Below are 18,560 nucleotides of genomic sequence, written 5' to 3' on the forward strand. Positions count from 1 at the left end.
AATACAGTTATAAGGTACATCAATGCAGACACCAAAAAGAAATTATTACAAAAAGATTATGGTGAACTCTACCACAGAAATGAAAAATTTGTGTCCAAGTAAAAGAGTAATTGAAGAGGTAACATAAGAAAGATTTTTGAATTTGGAAGCACAGTGGCTAGAAATGTGCAACCCTATATGTAGTTCTTCACAGTTAACTTAAAGAATCTTGGAGTATGGGAGAGCTTCCGCAAACCTGAGATGTGGAGATGTCCCTACAAAAATCCAATCTTATAAAACACTTTGTGTTATGAAGAGGAAAATTAATGTGGTATGTGCTAGAGAAGATTAAAAGGCTTCAAGCAGTGCATCAGCATGAACAGATGCAAATCAAAAGGAGCTGACACCACTCTGGTTTATAAGTGTCCACTTTTCTCATAGTCGTAATAGACGAAGGTAGTTTCTAAACAGTAGCAAGAGAGAATATCATATCTCCAAGTGCCTTAGTTACTCTTCTCATTGCTTAGACTAAGTTCCTGACATGCTCAGTTAAAGGAGCAAAGGTTCATTTCATCTCAGAGTTTGTGAAGGTTTCAGGGCATAGTTAGTAGGTTGGAAGGCAGGGTGGCAGAGCAGAGCAGCATTGCAGAGGGGAAGCAGCCCATAATGTGGCACACAGAAAGACACAAGCTGCCACAGCGGGCTGCCTCCCTGGCTCCCTTTATCTTCCATGCAGACTACAAGCCTATTGATGGTGTCACCCACACCCAGGTGGGGTTTTCGTTATCCACACCCACTCCCAATGCCACATCTTTAATCCACGTTCACACACCCTCATGCAGCCACCTTGGGAGCTCCTCTGCTATTTCAACAGGAGGCTTTAGACCAACACCTAGATACAGTGCAAGCTGTGAGAGTTAACTGTCTTGGTGCAGTAGAACGGACCCACTAATCAGATCAGCGTTGGTATACAAGTGACTGAAGGGACTGTTGAAAGACCCATCCTGGCTGTGAATGGCACCAACCCACAGGTTTGCTGCTTGAATTGAATAAAAGGGAAACAAGGAAGTCTCACTTCTGTTTCTTTGGAGGAGCTCCTCTTCACCTTCGCTTTGGTTGCATCTCTTGGCTTTCAGTACAGGGCCTTCAGCTGTCCACCACAAATCCTTCGGTCTTCCATCTCAGAACCTTTAGCCTCCTGATACAAACCTGGGTGGGACACTGCGGTGAGTGCCAGGCTTGGGACAGGAGACTTCAGATCTCTGGCAACCGGACAACACCTTTGTATCCTCCCACATCTGACTATGGGCAGTCATTGTGAGCCAATCTTATAAATTCTTGTATATTTGCATATTTTTGCATTAAATCTGTTTGTGTGCTAATACTAATAAGTACACCAGCCATAACCCCGGGAAGAGCCTATTATTTGCATGAAAAAGTCGTGTAAGTCACTGGTATGATAGAAAATATTCTTTGAGCTCATACCCTAATGTAAGATGGTGGCCCGTCTGGCTGTGGAAGGTACTGAGAGCTGAAAGGCTCTCTCAGCCATAAAGGTCAGACGCGCTGAAGCGATCAGGTCTGGTTTTGAAGAGCTTTGTTCTCGACACTCATTTATTGGTCTCTTGTGAGGACGTGGCAGCACGCGGAAGCGACTGAGGGAAAATCGAGACACAGCAGGCAGGTCTACAAAGTTCTACATTTTAGCTCTCAGTGCTGAACTTCTTTTTCCCTGAAATTATTATAAACTTTTTTTGCTACAGTTTAATAACATGAACAGGACTGGCCAAATAGCTCAGAGGATTAAAGTGGCTGCAAGCAGGCATAGGGGCCAGGGATTCGATCCTCAGTCCTGCCCTGCCAGCTTCGCCCCCCGGGGTGCACTGAGACGGCCACTGAGACTGGGAATGGTGGCATGCACGTGTAATCCCAGCCCTTAGGAGGCTGTAAATAGGTGGATCACTGTGATTCCGATCTATTAGTGAGGCCTTGAACACCCTGTAGACAGTTCCCTAAAATATTAAAAATAAACAAATAAAAGATAATGTGATGATGTTTCACAGTCCTGATGCGAGACAAGACCCTGTGGAATGCCCTTTTTGCATGGAGGCCTTGGAGATAGATAATATCAACTTTTCCCCTGCACCTGTGGCTACCAGATATGCCAATTTTGTTGGTATCGCATTTGCACTGATCAAAATGGGCTTTGTCCTGCATATAGAAAGCCATATCCAGAAGACCCAGTATAAACCACTTTCCCAGGAAGAGCTGCAAAGGATTAAAAATGAGAAAAATAATTAAGACAGAAACAGAATGAGAGAAAACAGAAAATATCAGAAACTTGCAAACATTGGGCAAATGTTTGTGTTGTACAAAAAAAAAAAAAAAAAAAAAAAAAAAAAACCCTCGTAGGGGGCCGGGGAGATGGCTCAATAGAATAAGCACTTCCCTGGCAAGTGCAAGGGTCTGAGTTCAATCCCCAGTTCTGAAAAAACAAAACAAAACAAAACAAAACAAAAAACAACTCGTAAATAGGATATCATGTCTGCATCTTGTACAACAAATAACCACTAGGAAGACAGTATGCATTGTGTTAATTATTGAAACTGTCCTACCAATTTGATTTGAAACTGTTTCATTGCTATTTGTTTCTCAATAAAATTATGGGGAAAAAAACAAAGAGTGTGGTAGAAAGCACAGCTAGAACAGGGAACAAGGTCTGGTGCCCAGCAATTTCAGAGATGACTTTTGAGGTCTTCACAGTCCTATGGATAACCCACTATGACTACTGGACTATATTGGAATACTTTTCTGAATTCATGCATGCACAATATTTAAATGGCAATGGAATACCCATCTCTGACAAAACTAAACAAAAAAGGGGGATATAAATGAAGGACTATTTTGTATTTGTATATTCAAAAGAGTTAGGTTTGATATACAGCTATTTTCTCTTAATTTAATGAGAAGTAATATTTGTATTAATAGTGTATGGACAGGATATCATGTCTGCATCTTGTACTATGAATAAATACTACAAAGAAAACAATATGTGATGTATTAATTATTGTAATTGTCTTACTATCCTGTTTTGAAACTCTCATTAGTATTTGTTTCTCAATAAAATTAATTTAAAAAAGAAAACTATATTTCAATTAAAAGAAACCCTCATCTTTTCTGTAGGTGTGTCTCAGCATCTAGCAGACCGAGAGGTTTTATTTATTTATTTATTTATTTATTTATTTATTATGATTATTAATTTATTTTTTGTGGAACCGAGGATTGAACTCAAGCCCTTGTGCTTGCCAAGCAAGTGCTTATTCTACTGAGCTAACTCCCCAGCCCCGACCCAGAGGTTTTAAAACAATGACAATATTTTTTGAAGCTTGGTAAAATAAAGTTGATTGATGAATAATATTTTGATGATGAATAATAATTTGATAATATTTTGATTGATGAATAACAATTATTGATGAATAATAGCACATTATATGCAGGCTCATGGGGTCCAAATGCCAGTGCTTCTGTCACCTACAGTCGTTCAGAAGATGCCCTCAGAGCCATCCAGGGTGTCAACAATGTGGTTGTAGATGGCAGAACACTGAAGCCATCTCTAGGTACAACGAAATACTGCAGTTACTTCTTAAAGAATGTGAAGTGTTCAAAACTTGAGTGCCTCACAAAAGAGGAAATTCAGGTGGGTAAACACCAAGAATATGAACATAAGTTACTTCAGGAATTGTATAAATTAAATCCCAATTTTCTTCAGCTTTCTACGGGTTCAGTTGACAAGAATAAGAATAAAGTGATACCGTTACACAGCCCCATTGACAAACCTTCAGATCCTCGCAGTATAGGGAATGATGACAAGTCCCAGCAGATATCTAGCAGTGATCCATCTTCACCACCACCTGGTTTATCAAAATCCAGTCATCTCGTTCAGTTCATCCAACCACAGTGTGTGGTCCCCTTTTGAAGTGGCAGTCACACAGTCACAGTCATCATTCTCAGACAATTTTCACCATCCCAACCCTATTCCACGCAGGCTTCCTCCTTTGGTCATCTCCCCATCGACATCCAGTGACTGGCTTACAGCACCAGAACTGCAGAGCCTCTTCACCTCAGAGACTATCCCAGTGTCATCCTCTACAGACTGGAAAGCTGTGCTTGGCTTTGGTTCTTCTAAACAACCAGAAGATGACTTGGGTTTTGATCCCTCTGATATTACTAGAAAAGTCTTAGCAGACCTTATCAAAAAGGAACTGTCTGTTCAAGACCAACCTTCCTTTTTGCCCACATCTCTTCAGAACTCCTCTTCACACACTACAACTTCCAAAGGCTCAGGCCCTGGATTCCTGCATGTTGCTTCACCTTCAAATGCCAATTCTCTCAATAGTACCTTTACAGTGTTGCCATAGAGGCTCCCTCAGTTTTAGCAGCACTGAGCAGTTTATAATTCATTCAGTTTTCCAAGCCAGGCAGCCCACTATCCTTGCAGGGACTTTCCATGCAATAATGTCATGCACTTGAACCACACAGCAAATCCCACCTGAAATACTCATTTCTTGGACTTGAGTCTCCTGCCACAGCACAGCATAGGTCTGGGAGGAGTCTCTACAGAAGGTAGGTTTGGTTAAAGCCTTTGGAGAACACTTGAGTAACTCATACCTTCAGGGTGTTGTGGGTGAGGTGGTGGGTAACAAAATACTTATTGGAAATTTCTTTTTCTTTTTTGGCAGAACTGGGGATTGAACTCAGGCCCTTGTGCTTGCCAGGAAAGTGTTTATTCTACTGAGCCATCTCCCCAGCACCTTATTGGAAATTTCAATGAGAAAACATTAAAATCTTTATCATAGTCTAAAAAAATTTAATCACATGGATGCCTTGTATTATTGGGCTTTAAAAGAACAGTGTAATATAATATCTACATATTGTTTGAAAGCATTTTGCTTAATAGGGTAGTTACCAGATTTTCAGATGGTATATAAATATAAGAAGGAAATGACCTCTGAAATTATGGTGCTATAAAGTCCAACACCATAGTAAAAATTCTGATTTTACATTCTAAAAGTAAAAAGAGCTTAAAATTTTTTGAATAATGAGAGCTTGAGGGATAAAGCCACCCTTAACTACTTTTGGCAATTACGTAGACTGATAAACACATACAAACATCAAAATTGTGCTATATATTAATAGAGTACTTAATATTTGAGAGCTAATCATTAATGTTGTGTTACCTTATCACATATTACAGATGCACTTTCTGTGTAAAAGAATTATTTGAATAAAGATATTTACCCTTTAAAAAAGAAAATATTCTTAGAAAAAATGTATATGCAGATGGAGATAGATAGATAGATAGTTGATAGATAGATAGATAGATAGATAGATAGATAGATAGATAGATAGATAGAATTACAGTACTCACTCCCTATTTCATGGTTCAACTTTTGCGGACTCATCCTTTGGCAGGTTTTCAAAATATATTAATCCAAATTATTTATCATGAATTATTTTTCAATGTATTGTGCGATTTTGCAGTACCGTACAGTGTAAGCATGATAGACAAGAAATTATGTAGATTTATGAGTTTAGACAATGATTAAGAATATGAAGTGTCTTTAAAAGTGTGGTGAAGATTTAAAAGATGTGAGAAGGGTTTATAAAGCCTTAAAATATATATAAATGCTAAATTAAGTATGATATCACTACTTTGCTGATTTTTCACTGATCACGGGGGTGTCTGGAACATAATCTACACAATAGCAAAGGGACCACTATATAGGAAAAATCAAGTGAGGGAAAAAAATCTCCAAAAAGTAAAGGTGATTACCGAATCATAAGAGGAATAACAATGAAGTAGAAGTAATAGAAGAAATTGCCTCATTATTGAAAGTGAGAGAAAGAAAAAAAACTGAATAATGCTACTGCTTCTGGAGACTTGTGAGAAACAAGAGTAATAATGTGTGTGCCGATATGTCCTTAGGTAAAAAGGACCAGATTAGGACGTTTTATTTATCTATTTTTGGTAGAAGAGAAAATGGATTCACTTTTGATTGTGTCAATGTTAACAAACCTTTTGGTTATCCTGCTAAAAATATCCAGTACTTTTTAATTTAAATCTTTCTATAAACCTTAGAAATTTTGAAGAAAGTTAAGCACATATATTAGAAGCCACAAACAAACAGATAGATGTTGAAATCAGAAGACTGAATGAGGCAACCCTAGGACAATGTGCAAAAAAGAGATCAAGTACTGTGTATGTGGTGACGCAACTCTTCTATTACAACTGTAAGCAGAAATACCAAAGCAACACCTAGGATTTGGAGGCATATTTATTTCCATAAATGAGCACTGATCAGGATCATTCTCAGAACACTGGGCCCTGGGGAGATAGCTCTGTAGAGTAAGCACCTGCCTGGCAAGTGCAGGACCATAAGTTCAATTCCAGATTCCACAAAAAAAAAAAAAAAAAAAAAAAAAAAGAATATCGGGCCCCGATCTCTGTTGGTCTAGGGCTAAGCAAGCAGGAAGTACAGAGACAAATTAGCTTGTCAGTTGGAGACTGGTTTATGCAGTGTGCATCATAGTGACCAGCTGCTTTTAAGAGACAGAAGCAACTGGAACTGGAACAGGAACTATTACCTGGGCAACTAAACAACTGAAATATACTGGCTATGGGAAGGGCATTTCTGTTGCACTATAACTTAGGGCAAACAAATCTGACATAAAACAAAACTAAGAAGCCAAAAGAATAATGGACTGTATATTCTACATCTCTTATATAGTCAGCATTTCAGTAAATAATCATTTCAAATAAGAAATTAATCTCAATAGGACCCCAAAGTGACCTGAGTAGTTACTCAGATGGGCCAGTGTATCTGAAAAAACATCTAACCAAAGGAACTTGTGCTAGATTTATTTCTCCAGAATTATAAAAGGAAAAGAGTTGGCATACAAGAATAAGAAAGGCTAAGAAATACTTAACTATTTCACTTCTATCATTTTTCACCTTTGTTACTTATTTTATAAAGGTATTGTGAACTTTGATGGTGAATTCACAGGCTTTTTTTTTTTTTTTTTTTTTTTTTTTTTTTTTTTTGTATTCTTAGGGAAGGGTCTATAGGGTGTTCAGGGTCTCAGTACTAGATCAGACTCATAGTGATCAGCCTGTTTACAGCCTCCCAAGAGCTGGGATTAGAGGCACGCACCACTACACCCAGTCTGGATTGCCCTCTCAGCATACCCTGGGGGCCGAGCCAGCACCACAGGCCCGGGATTTCTTGGTCTTGAAATCTCCTACTATAAGTACTTTACTCTTCTCTCTTTTCTTAGTCTGTCCATTGAGATGAGGGAGCAAGCCAGAGAAAGGCCAGTTTGAGATCTATTACACTAAGGTGGACCATGTATCTGATGTCAGACTTTTGAATTACATCTCAAAAACATCCCCAAATTAACTTTAATTCCAACATTTAATGTTTAGTCATATTTAGATAACATAAAAGGTGTCAAGTAAGGCCTAAATTATCCTTCTGACTTGAATTAGAAAAGAAGGCTATGAATCTACAAATAGATCTGTTTTCCACTCTGTAAATCGGTGTGCTTTAGATGGACAAATGAAAGAATTTGACGCACTCAAACACATTAAACAAAAAAGCTTTCTTTAAATCATCATGACTGCAGTATTGTTATGCAAATAAAATGCAGAGTAGACTGATATTAGAGTTAGAGAATATTTTAGGACATGTTTTAAAATTACAAATCAAGTTGCTAATCTTAGAAAATTTAAATTATTTTCATATTGCTTTCCAACCCCAGGAGAGCTAATTTCTGAAGTAGAAGACATACATAAAGACATTTAAGGGCCATGAAATTTATATCAAATTACCTATTATTCAGAGCCCAGACATACAAATTTATATCTTTGAATATTTGCAAAACACAAAAGCATAACTTCCCTGTTGGAAAGCTTGAATGCAAATGACTTATTAAAAATACAATATATTATTTAGTATTATTTTCAGAGGGTCCTTTCAAAGCAGCACATTAATAAGCATTAAGTGATTTGAAATCAAGAGGAGAAATTGCACTATGCGTGCAGCCTAAAAATAAAATTTCTCCCTTCTCCTCTCCTTTCTTTTCCCACCAGTTTCTCTATCTGTGTCTGTCTCATATATTTGTCTATACAACTTTTCTACTCATAATCTCAGACTGGTAGACTGTAACTAAAGTATGTTTGCAAACAGAAAATAAAATTATTAGGAAAAGGATAGTTTTCTTTGGTTGTTGATAGGGCTCTGTAGATCAAGGTCAGTGGTGAAATAGAGATCCCCGACTCATCTAGAGTCCCAGAAATGAAAATTGCTGGCTTGCTTGAATGTGGAATTTAGGTTTGACAGAAATATAAACTCCTTTCATTTATTTCAATTAAAATCTTGGACCATGAAATGCTTCTAAACTTTATTTCAATGTGCATATAATATAATTTATTAGCTTTTGTGTATAATTTAATTTAGTTCTACCACTTGGTAGTCCACACCTCACCTGTCCACCTACTCTTTGTAGCGGGATAGCTCAGACTATTTTATCCACTGGAGATACATTCTTGTCATTCTGTTTAGTGAAATTCTGAATCATTTCTAATTTTTTAAAACTATTTTTTGTTCTCTTAAAAACATTCAGGGCCAGGGATATAGCTCAGTGACATAGTGCTTGCCTAGCAAGTGTAAGGTCCAGAGTTCTACAACCAGTACCACAAAAATAAATAAATTAATTATTTTTTGAAACATGAGAGAACAAAAATATTTAATTATGGACATAAAAAGGTAGGTACATAGGGCCTGCCAGATAGCTCAATGGATTAAAGTGTCTATTTAAGCAGATGCATGGAACAGGATTCGATCCCCAGTGTGCTGTGCTTGCCCCACTCCGCAGTGTGCTGAGACAGTGACTGACTGAGTGTTGTGGCTCACACCTATAATCCCAGTGCGTGTGAGGCCCAAAACAGGAGGATCACTATAAGTTCAATCTGTGTAGTGAGACCCTGTAGACCCTGTACTAAATACATTTAAAAAATAAAAAATATAAAGGTATGTACATATATTTAAACATCATTTAGCTCTGCTTTCATTAAAAATGGTAACATTAAGGGGCCGGGGAGATGGCTCAGTGGAATAAGCACTTCCCTGGCAAGCACAAAGGCCTGAGTTCAATCCCTGGTTCCGCCAAAAAAAAAAATAAAAAATAAAAAAATAAAAAAAATAAAAATGGTAACATTTGATTAACACATAACAATAAATTCAATTTCTCTGTATTGTAAATTCCATATAGGCAATTTTTTTCACAGATACTTTTGCTGAATTTCTGTACAATGATATGTTACTGTACAAGAATAGGAAGCTAGGGCTTGACACCATGGCTGCAGTTGGTTGGGTGCCACCTACAAACAGAGGAAACTTAATTGCCATGGAACAGCATGACTAATGAGCCACAGAGGTTCTAGTAGTAGAAGAGTACCACTCAAGCTTGACAGGGCATGTATCACAGCCCTGCACCTGGTACCAACCTTTTGATGTGACAACTCATCAAATCTGGTGTGGAGATAGGGAGGTGGCTCAGTAGAGTAAGTGCTTGCCTGGCAAGCACAAGGGTCTGAGTTCAATCTCCCATTCTGAAAAAAAAAATAAATAAATAAAAATTAAAAAAACCTGGTGCAAGATCAAGGGCAAAAATCTAGCAGAGGATAAAGTGGAACCATCTAGATCACATATCAGCAAAAACAAATGAGATGGCAGCAACTGACTTTGAACCACTGCCCACCAGCTCTTGCAGAGGTCCATTCTACGTGTAGGACATATTTTGCCCTCAAAGCAAGCTTTTTACTCTGAATACTTACAAACGCAGTAGACTTGTATTTTTTCTGTTTTTCTTTTCTTTGCTTATTACTACCCTAAAATAATGTTAATCTTTCACATGCATGAATTGTCCTGACCAATTCACTGACCCAGACAAACAAGAACTTGGAAAACACTTCTGGTCCCTACCCCTTCCGATAACATTATAGTAATAATTTCCATCAGGAAAACCATATAGGCACCATTTAGGTAACATGATGAAAAGGAAACAGTGAGGGGCCAGTTAACTTATGTCTTAAATGATAGTTCATATAAATGTAACATTCTTTATGTGGTTTTTTGTGTGCAGCATCTTTCACATGACATATTTTCTTTGAGACTCAGTCATCTTGTGATCCCTACCTACCCATCCTTTCTTTATGATGCCCAAATGGATTGTATAGATAATACAAATTGTGTTTCTTCTTTTGGCATTTTGTATATATTAATGTCATTTATACTTATTTGATAACAATGGTACTATTTCTTTTTCAACACCTTTCTCCAAAGAAAGTGAACCTCCTTCAACAGAGTAACAATTCTGTCATGCATCAAGATCCACCTCTTCATTCTGAGAACTTGGATTTTTTATAATTAGATAGAAAGATGGAATAATCCTGGAAAATTTCCACAGGCTTGATTCTTCCAATGGAGTTTCAAGAAACTTCCTTTCGTGATTCTTACCCTCCTGTGCCAATTTTTTGAGATTGTAAATAGTCATTTCTTTTTTCTTTCTTTCTTTCTTTCTTTCTTTCTTTCTTTCTTTCTTTCTTTCTTTCTTTTTTTTTTTCTGGACTGGGGATTGAACTCAGGCCCTTGCTCTTGCCAGGAAAGTGCTTATTCTACTGAGCTTTCTCCCCAGTCTCTGTAAGTAGTTGTTTCAATAGTGTTTTCAATTTTTATCACTGTTCCTTAATGTAGTTTACCAAATATATCACATTGATTTTGGAAGTGCTACTCCTCCTACTTGGCCTTCTTTTTCCCCATTCCTTTCCTTCCTCCTTCTTTCCCTTCTATTCTTTCTTACTTCCCATTGTGTTTTCTTTCCTCTGTATTTTATTTCCTCTTTATTTTTCTTTCATTTTATTTGATTTATTCTAGTTATCAGCTATATCTATTTAAATTTGCTCATGTCAAATACTTATGATATCCCTATGCTATATCATATTTTTATGCTATAAGATTATATAGGAAATTTAGGATGGGAAAAGGTGAATTAAATGATACTCTGTGACCTAAAAGAGCTCTATCTCTACAAAGAACAATGGGCAGGTAAAGACAGAAATCTAAATAGGCGTAAGATATTACATTTCATGGATCACTTTTACCAACTATTGTTAATTTTTTCCTGAGTAAAGAATCATGAGAAAAACTTTCAGGAATAATTGTTTGAAACAAAGAGCAGAAGATGGACTTTCAAATAAAAGACTAACATACATAGAAACAAGACAGATTAAATCACCCATCACCCAGGGAAATGAAAATTTGTCTTCTATGGCTGATATCTCAAAAGTATGAACAGAGGTTGGAAGTTTGAAAGAGATATTCTGTGCACATAAAGTAAATAAAGTTAAATTCTATATTGAGAATTTTGAGAAACTCTTGTTATTGATGATGTTACATTATCATGTTGTCCTTAGAGAAACAGTCTTGAGGTATGTTGGTATATATCAAAGGTGAACAACATTCTCCATTTGGTGTAGATTATGTCTACATTTAAAAATTTACATGTGTATGTCATAAGTCCTTAAAGAAGTTAATAGTTCCATCAAGGACACGACTAGGATGGATTTGGATTTTCAAATTTCCTTATCCTGAAATCATATTAACTATTATTATAAATGAAACAAAAATTATTATTATTTTGCGAAGTAAGAAGTATTGATATTATTCTTCTAAACAGATTTCCTAATATGACTTTCTGTCTCTCTCTCTCTGTCTCTATGTCTCCCTTTCACTCTGTCTCTGTCTCTGTCTCCCTTTCTCTTTGTCTGTCTTTTCCTCTCTCTGTCCCCACATCTCTCTCTCTGTCTCTGTCCATCTCTGTCTGTCTCTGTCTCATCTCTGTCTCGTCTCTGTCTCTCTCTGTCTCTCTGTCTCACTCTCTGTCACACACACACACACACACACACACACACACCAACACACATCTTTTACTCCACCACAGAATTGCGATTTATTACTGCAGAGAGACCAATTTAGACCAGAATCTGCTATGGAAAAGGAATGTCTCCAACTTCGTTCATGGCATGGCTCAACTTCCTTCCATACCGTGTGTAGTATACATTATTGCTTCATTTTTCCACTAGCATTTATTACCTTCAATCTCCTATTGATTAGCATGTCCATTTGAAAAAAAAAATACTGCATTTGCTTTCAGAATTTCTTGTTCTAGGAAAAAGTTCTATTTAACCATTAGAAAAAAATCCTCCTGAGATGAGAAAACATGGGCTAAATACTTATACAGTGACTGAATCCTAATAAAATAATCAGTTAGATAAGAATACCTGAGTAAAAAGTAAAAATACTCAAAAATAGCTTTTCTCCTGTTTTAGTTGTTTTCATATCTAGGATAAAATACTCAAAACCTACCATTTTGAAAGTGGGAGAGGTTTATTTTCCTCCCAGCTCCAAGTGGGTCCAAACCAAAGTCAGCTGATTCCAAGGAAGAAATCACATGGCAGAAGATGACTGCTGAAACCATGGTAGCAGAAATGACTGGGAGGCAGAGCTGGAAATGAGAACGCTCTCTTCCAGGTCACGTCCCCAGTGACCTTCCTCCAGTAAGGTCTCACCTTCTAACAGCAACTCATCTGCGGTGCCTGAATGATTCAGCCACCCTCCAGACACTGAGACCCTGTGGGATGTTTTATTTCAAAACTATAGCATCTACTAAGAATAAAGCAAGAACATTTGCCACTCCTGAGCCTAATGAGAATTACATTTTATTTCCACTCTATTAGGTGAATATATGACATATATTAAAAGTTCATGCCCCTTCAAAATTTATGGGTTAAAATCCTAACATCTGAAGAGATGCTATTAGAAAGCAGGACCTTGGAGAGGGAAACCTATCAGAGAAACAAGCCCGTATAAAGCAGGTTGGTGTTCCTCCACAAGAGTGTATGGTGAGTTCCCCACCCCTCTGCTATGTGTGAGTAGAACATGGCCGCCATTTGAGAATCAAGAAGCAAGACCTTACTAAGACACCAAATCTTTTGGCACTTGATTTCACTTGTTACAATCAAAGGACCACACACTGGCACATTATTGCAATAGATTTTTATAGTTGGTTTACATTATGGTACAATCGGGAGTTACATGTCCCATGAGGCTTTCCAACCTTTAATGGTTTGAATACACTATTGAGCCTGCACGTGGAATTGTTTTACTGACCCCAAATTTATGTGCTCCATCTATTCTCCCTCACCTACCAGGCTCCTCAGCCACTGCCCCTGCAGACCACTGACTTTTGCTGTCTCCCTAGCTTGAGTGTTTCCATAATGCCATGCACTTGGAATGATTATGGCAGGTGAATCACTCTGGTACAGGATGTTGAGGTAAGAGGATGCACTGCTTTTATGGGTCAGACAATGCAGGGTCACTCTGTACTTTCTCTTCAGTTCTCCTGTAAGTCTGTAATGGTTCCATAAAGGAAGTTTATTGGTTTAAAACTTATGGGAAACATTTATGAAAATTAGTTGACAGTACAATTATAAATATTAAAGGATTTTCTTTACAATAAATCCCTAGAAAAAATGTAAATAGAAATAATGAAATAAAAAGTACTAAAATAAGGGCTGGCCAAAGAGCTCAGCAGAAATAAAGCACCTGCAAGCAGGCGCAGGAGCCGGGAGATGGCAGTTGAGACTGAGAGTGGTAGCACGCATCTGTAATCCCAGCTCTTGGGAGGCTGTAAACAGGAAGATCACTTCAAGTCTGATCTAATAGTGAGACTCTGAACACCCTGTAGGCCCTTACCTAAAATACAAAAAAAAAAAAAAAAAAAAAAAAAAGTACTAAAATAAAGTTAATGGATATCAAATCAAATCAATTATCTGAATTTTTTTTCATGTATTTGGTACAGGGTCTCACTTCATGGCTGAGATATAGTGATCCTCCTGCTTTAAGCCTCCCCAGCACTGGGGTTACAAGAATGCACTACCTTGTCTGGTCTCTGTGGCCAGTTCAGTGTGCCTGGGGGCAGGTTTAGTGGGGCATGTGGTACTGGAGATCAAATTCTGGTCCCTAAACTTGCCTAAGCAAGTACTTAGTCTGCTGACAATTCTCTGATTTTTTTTAATGTCAGGCCATTTATTCTATAAACTCTCATCTCACAAATTTTTGTTTTCCTTTATTGGTACATTTAGATATACATAATAACCATATTTATAATATAAAATTTGTATCTGCAACAATATATATCTTGATTCCTTCTGTTTTGTTTTTCTTTTCTTTTATTTTTTTTGAGACAGGGTCTCACTATACAACTCAGGTTGGCCTTGAGCTCACTTTGTAACCCAGGCAGGTCTTTAGCTCCTAAGGATCCTCCTTCCTTAGCCACCCAAGGGGATAACAGGTGTGCACCATGTCCCTTGGCTTGATTCTTCCTTTTTCCCAGTCTCCTCCCCCGTGTGTGTGTGTGTGTGTGTGTGTGTGTGTGTGTGTGTAACCAGAAATTGAACTCAGGTCCTTGTGCTTGCCAGGGAAGTGCTTATTCCATTGAACCATCTCCCTGGCCCCACCTCCCCTCTTTTCAATCCCTGTTCCCCTATTTATCAACCTTTATTTCTATTCTTCTCTTATTTTCTTTCCTTTCCCTCTTCCTTATTCCTCTTTCATTTTGAATAATTTCTTCCTAACTCACAAATCTATTGTACATTTTGGTGTTTATTTAAACTTCCAGGTTCTTGTACCAGGGAGACAATGCTTTCTTTACACATATGAGTTGGATTTATTTCACTTAAGAGTATGGTACCATGTTGAGTCCATTTACCTAGAAATGTCTCAACTTTATCCTTCTTATGGCTGAGCAGCATAAAAAGATAGTGCACAGAGTGGGAAAAAATTTTAGCCAGTTGTCCCTCAGACAAAGAACTTATGTCAAAACACATAAAGAATTGAAAAAATTCAGACCCACCCAAATTTAAAGACCCAATTCAAAAATGGGCATCTGAGATAAATATACAATTCTCAGATGAAGAAATACAAATGGCAAATAAATATATGGAAAAATGTTCAACATTACTGGTCACTTGAGAGATGTAAATTAAACCAACATTGAGATGCCATTTCACCCCCATAGTATGGCTAACACTGAGAAATCAATAACAAATGCTACAGGGGATATGGGGAAAAGGAACCTTTTTCCACTGTTGGTGGGGCATATTACTGGTGCAATCACTATGGAAATAAGTGTGGAGATTACTCATAAAGGCCAGGTTAGAGATCTCATTTAACCAAACTATTCCCCTTCTGCATATCTTCAGGGAATTAAAAAAATCATATCACAGCAATATATGCATACCCATGTTTGTAGAAATATGGTTTGTAATAGCTAAATCTGGGAAACAACCCATATTTCCATCAACTGAGGAATGAATTTTAAAAATGGTGTTTTTCTATAGTGGAATTCTCTGATTTTTAACTGACCTAAGATAACGGTTCCTGTGTGAAGAAAAATAGCAATCAGGATTTGTATGTGAACTGCTTATACAAGTGTACACCATCTTACAGCTATATGGCTTAGAAGAAGAACACAAGATTTGAGAATATATAGTTACATGGTCTTTGCATTGATTCAGAAAATAATATTTTAAGATAAATCTGGATAGATTGAAAATTTAAATTATAAAAGAAGGACAAAACAATTTTATAAAGATAGAAGTAGTGAGCCATTAGAGAAGATAAAATAGTATTTTAGAATTTTTAGTTAATCTAAGAAAAAAAAGAAACAAAAAGAGGATAAAACAACATGGCAAATAAATGAAAATAGAAAAACTGTGTATTTTAATTAAACCTATGTAAAATAACTTTATTTTTTTTGAATAGTATCAACATGATACATAAAATAGCAAGGATTCTCAGATTGGTATTAAAAAAGAAAATAGGATACAATTAAATGATATCTATAAAATCACATTTTAAGCATAGAAGTCACCTAAAAGAAAAAAAAGGCAAAACACAAGCTATGTAAGCAAACAAAATGAGTTTCAATAAGAAAAATATCATAAAAGTAGCTTTATTACTATAAAACTACATCTTACAACAAGGAATATTTTCAGGAACTGGAAGTGACATTACATGGAAGATAGGGTCAGTTTTCATAGGTAGCAATGTAACCTTAAGTATTCAATTTCTGAACAACAGTAGTTTGAATAAAAAAATAAAAGTCTTATGGAACCGTAAAGAAAAAGTACAAATTCTGAAGTTCAATTTTTCTTCATCAGTAACTGGTAGGATAAACAGATAGAAAATTGGAAGGGATGCATGAACATTTAAAAACAGTATTATCTAACAACACTTATGATTTGTGTCTAGTTGCCCCCTCTCCCCCAACCACAGCCTCATGTAGTCATGGGGTGGGGACTTCTAGAGTTTTTTTATTAAATCATGGTCCTCTGGGATTATGGATGTGAGTACCCAACCAGTCAATAACCTGAATGTAATTTAAGAGAGACAGATTTCCTCTCTGTCTTAGATACTCTTCCTTGTTACTGGAACAAATATTCAACACCCAAAATGAAGCAAGGAAAGATGTAGTTATCTTACAATTATTGGAAGTTTCAGTCCATACTTAGCTGGCTCCAGGGCAGAGAGCAATCTGTCATGGTGGTGGCAAAAAGCAGAGAGCAAAGTAGAGGAGCAGCAGCGAAAAATAGCAACAGAGAGGAAATCTGTCTCTTACATTGCACTCAGGCTCTCTGCTCCAGGCTGGGGAAAGTAGTCACACCCATAATCCCAGCAGTACTAAGACCCATAATTCCAGTCTTGGATCACCCAATCCCAGTGGATCATGAGTTAATCACAAACTCTACAAGACCCTGCCCCATGACTTCATGAGGCTTTGGGTGGACAACTTGACACAAACTGTAACACTCTGTGGCTACGCTGTTGCTGTTACTCCTCCCTTTCGCTCTTGCTGTTTTGCTGCCTTCTGCTACTATGAACTTCTGCCCTCTGCCATGTGCCAGTCTGCCTTGCAGCTAGTTGAGTATGGACTGAAATCTCCAGTAACTAACTGTGAGCTACATAAACCTGTCCTTCCTTCATTTTGAGTCTTGGGTATTTGTCCAGCAATGAAGAAGGGTAACTGAGACAGAATTTGGTACCAGAGAAGTGGGATAGTTGTTGTGACTCAACCGGACCATGTGGATTACAAGCTTTGTGGAATGGCTTGTAGGAAGAAATAGGATAGATTAGGAGATGTTGCCTAAAGAGAAGTGCTAGCACAGCTTCAGCTGTTCTGTGTGGGAGATTGTGGTCAGAGCTCAGAAGACCAGAAGGCTGATAGAAAGCCAGCCTGTAAAGACCAGGCTGGGGAGGTTTCTTCTGGGAAGCAGGACTGCATTGGTTGTTGGACTCCAGATAATGTGTGTTTTGGCTTGGCAGAAAGTTTGTCTGCATTTTGCTTGAGTCCAGAGACTTTATCTGAGACTGAGATTAAGCGTGGAGGACTGATTAATCTTTCAAAAGAAATTTCAAAGCATTTGAATGTTGAAGGAGTGGTGTGACTATTGTTGAGTGTTTTTAGTCAGATTTACATTGAGAATGCAGAGCAAAGAGCCCAGCAGGGTGATTTTAAATTTTGTGAGGCAAGAAGAAAAGCTCCAATAAAGCTGCGGAGTACAAAGATAGAGATGAGAGGCTCTCAATTGCTGGGAAGGAGCAAGAGAACGGAAAGGATGTCCAAAGGGCATCACAGGAGGAGGTAGGTCTCCACCCTTTGCAGCCTCAGTGTTGTAGGCAGCCAAATTAGATAGAAATATTATAGGCAGTTAGACAGGGTCAGGCCCTCCAGGAGACAAGATGGAAGACGTGACTGCAACTTGGAAGAGACAGATACTCCCATATGGGCCACACATCAAGACCAAGACAAAAAGAGGAAGCATACCTACATACTTCCCTAGGGATGGGCATTAGGGATTGATATCCTAAATAGTATCAATCAACTTGAAAGAGCCCAAATGAGTCACTAGTCCAACCCCCAACAGGGGGACCCTGTCCCGTATTCATGCCTGTTTGCTACAATTGGTTTCCCATTTGATACTGTATTTAATCAATTTTACCTGAGCAATGGTGCTTATAATCTCATTGGTTGACCATAGTTTTGTCCCAACTCACGCCGAACTAAGCAAGTTCCCATATCTTCTCCACCACCTTAGACCCACCTCACAACATGGTTTTCCTCTGTAAAAGACCCTGGAAGAGACAACTTCCCAGGAAACTACCCTCTTGGGCACCTCCTCTTGTCCCTCTCTCTAAAGGAGCTTTCTTTCTCTCAATAAATATATTCTGCTCATAACCTCTGTTTCTAAAATTCATTCTTTGGTTTCATTTCATTTCCCATAATTTTATTGAAAAACAAATAGCAATGAGAGAGTTTCAAATCAAATTGGAAGGACAGTTTCAATAATCAACACATGGCATACATTCTTCCCAGTGGTTAATTGCTGAACAAGATGTGGA

The 18,560-nt window shown here is 37.6% G+C and overlaps 1 pseudogene; it reads left to right on the forward strand.

The window, feature by feature from the left end:
• The first annotated feature begins 2,031 nt into the window (after positions 1-2,031).
• Positions 2,032-11,974, forward strand: LOC101567345 (annotated as a pseudogene).
• The last annotated feature ends 6,586 nt before the right edge of the window (positions 11,975-18,560 follow it).

Source organism: Octodon degus, unplaced genomic scaffold (assembly GCF_000260255.1).
Source record: "Octodon degus isolate 3935 unplaced genomic scaffold, OctDeg1.0 scaffold00294, whole genome shotgun sequence".
NCBI lineage: Eukaryota > Metazoa > Chordata > Mammalia > Rodentia > Octodontidae > Octodon > Octodon degus.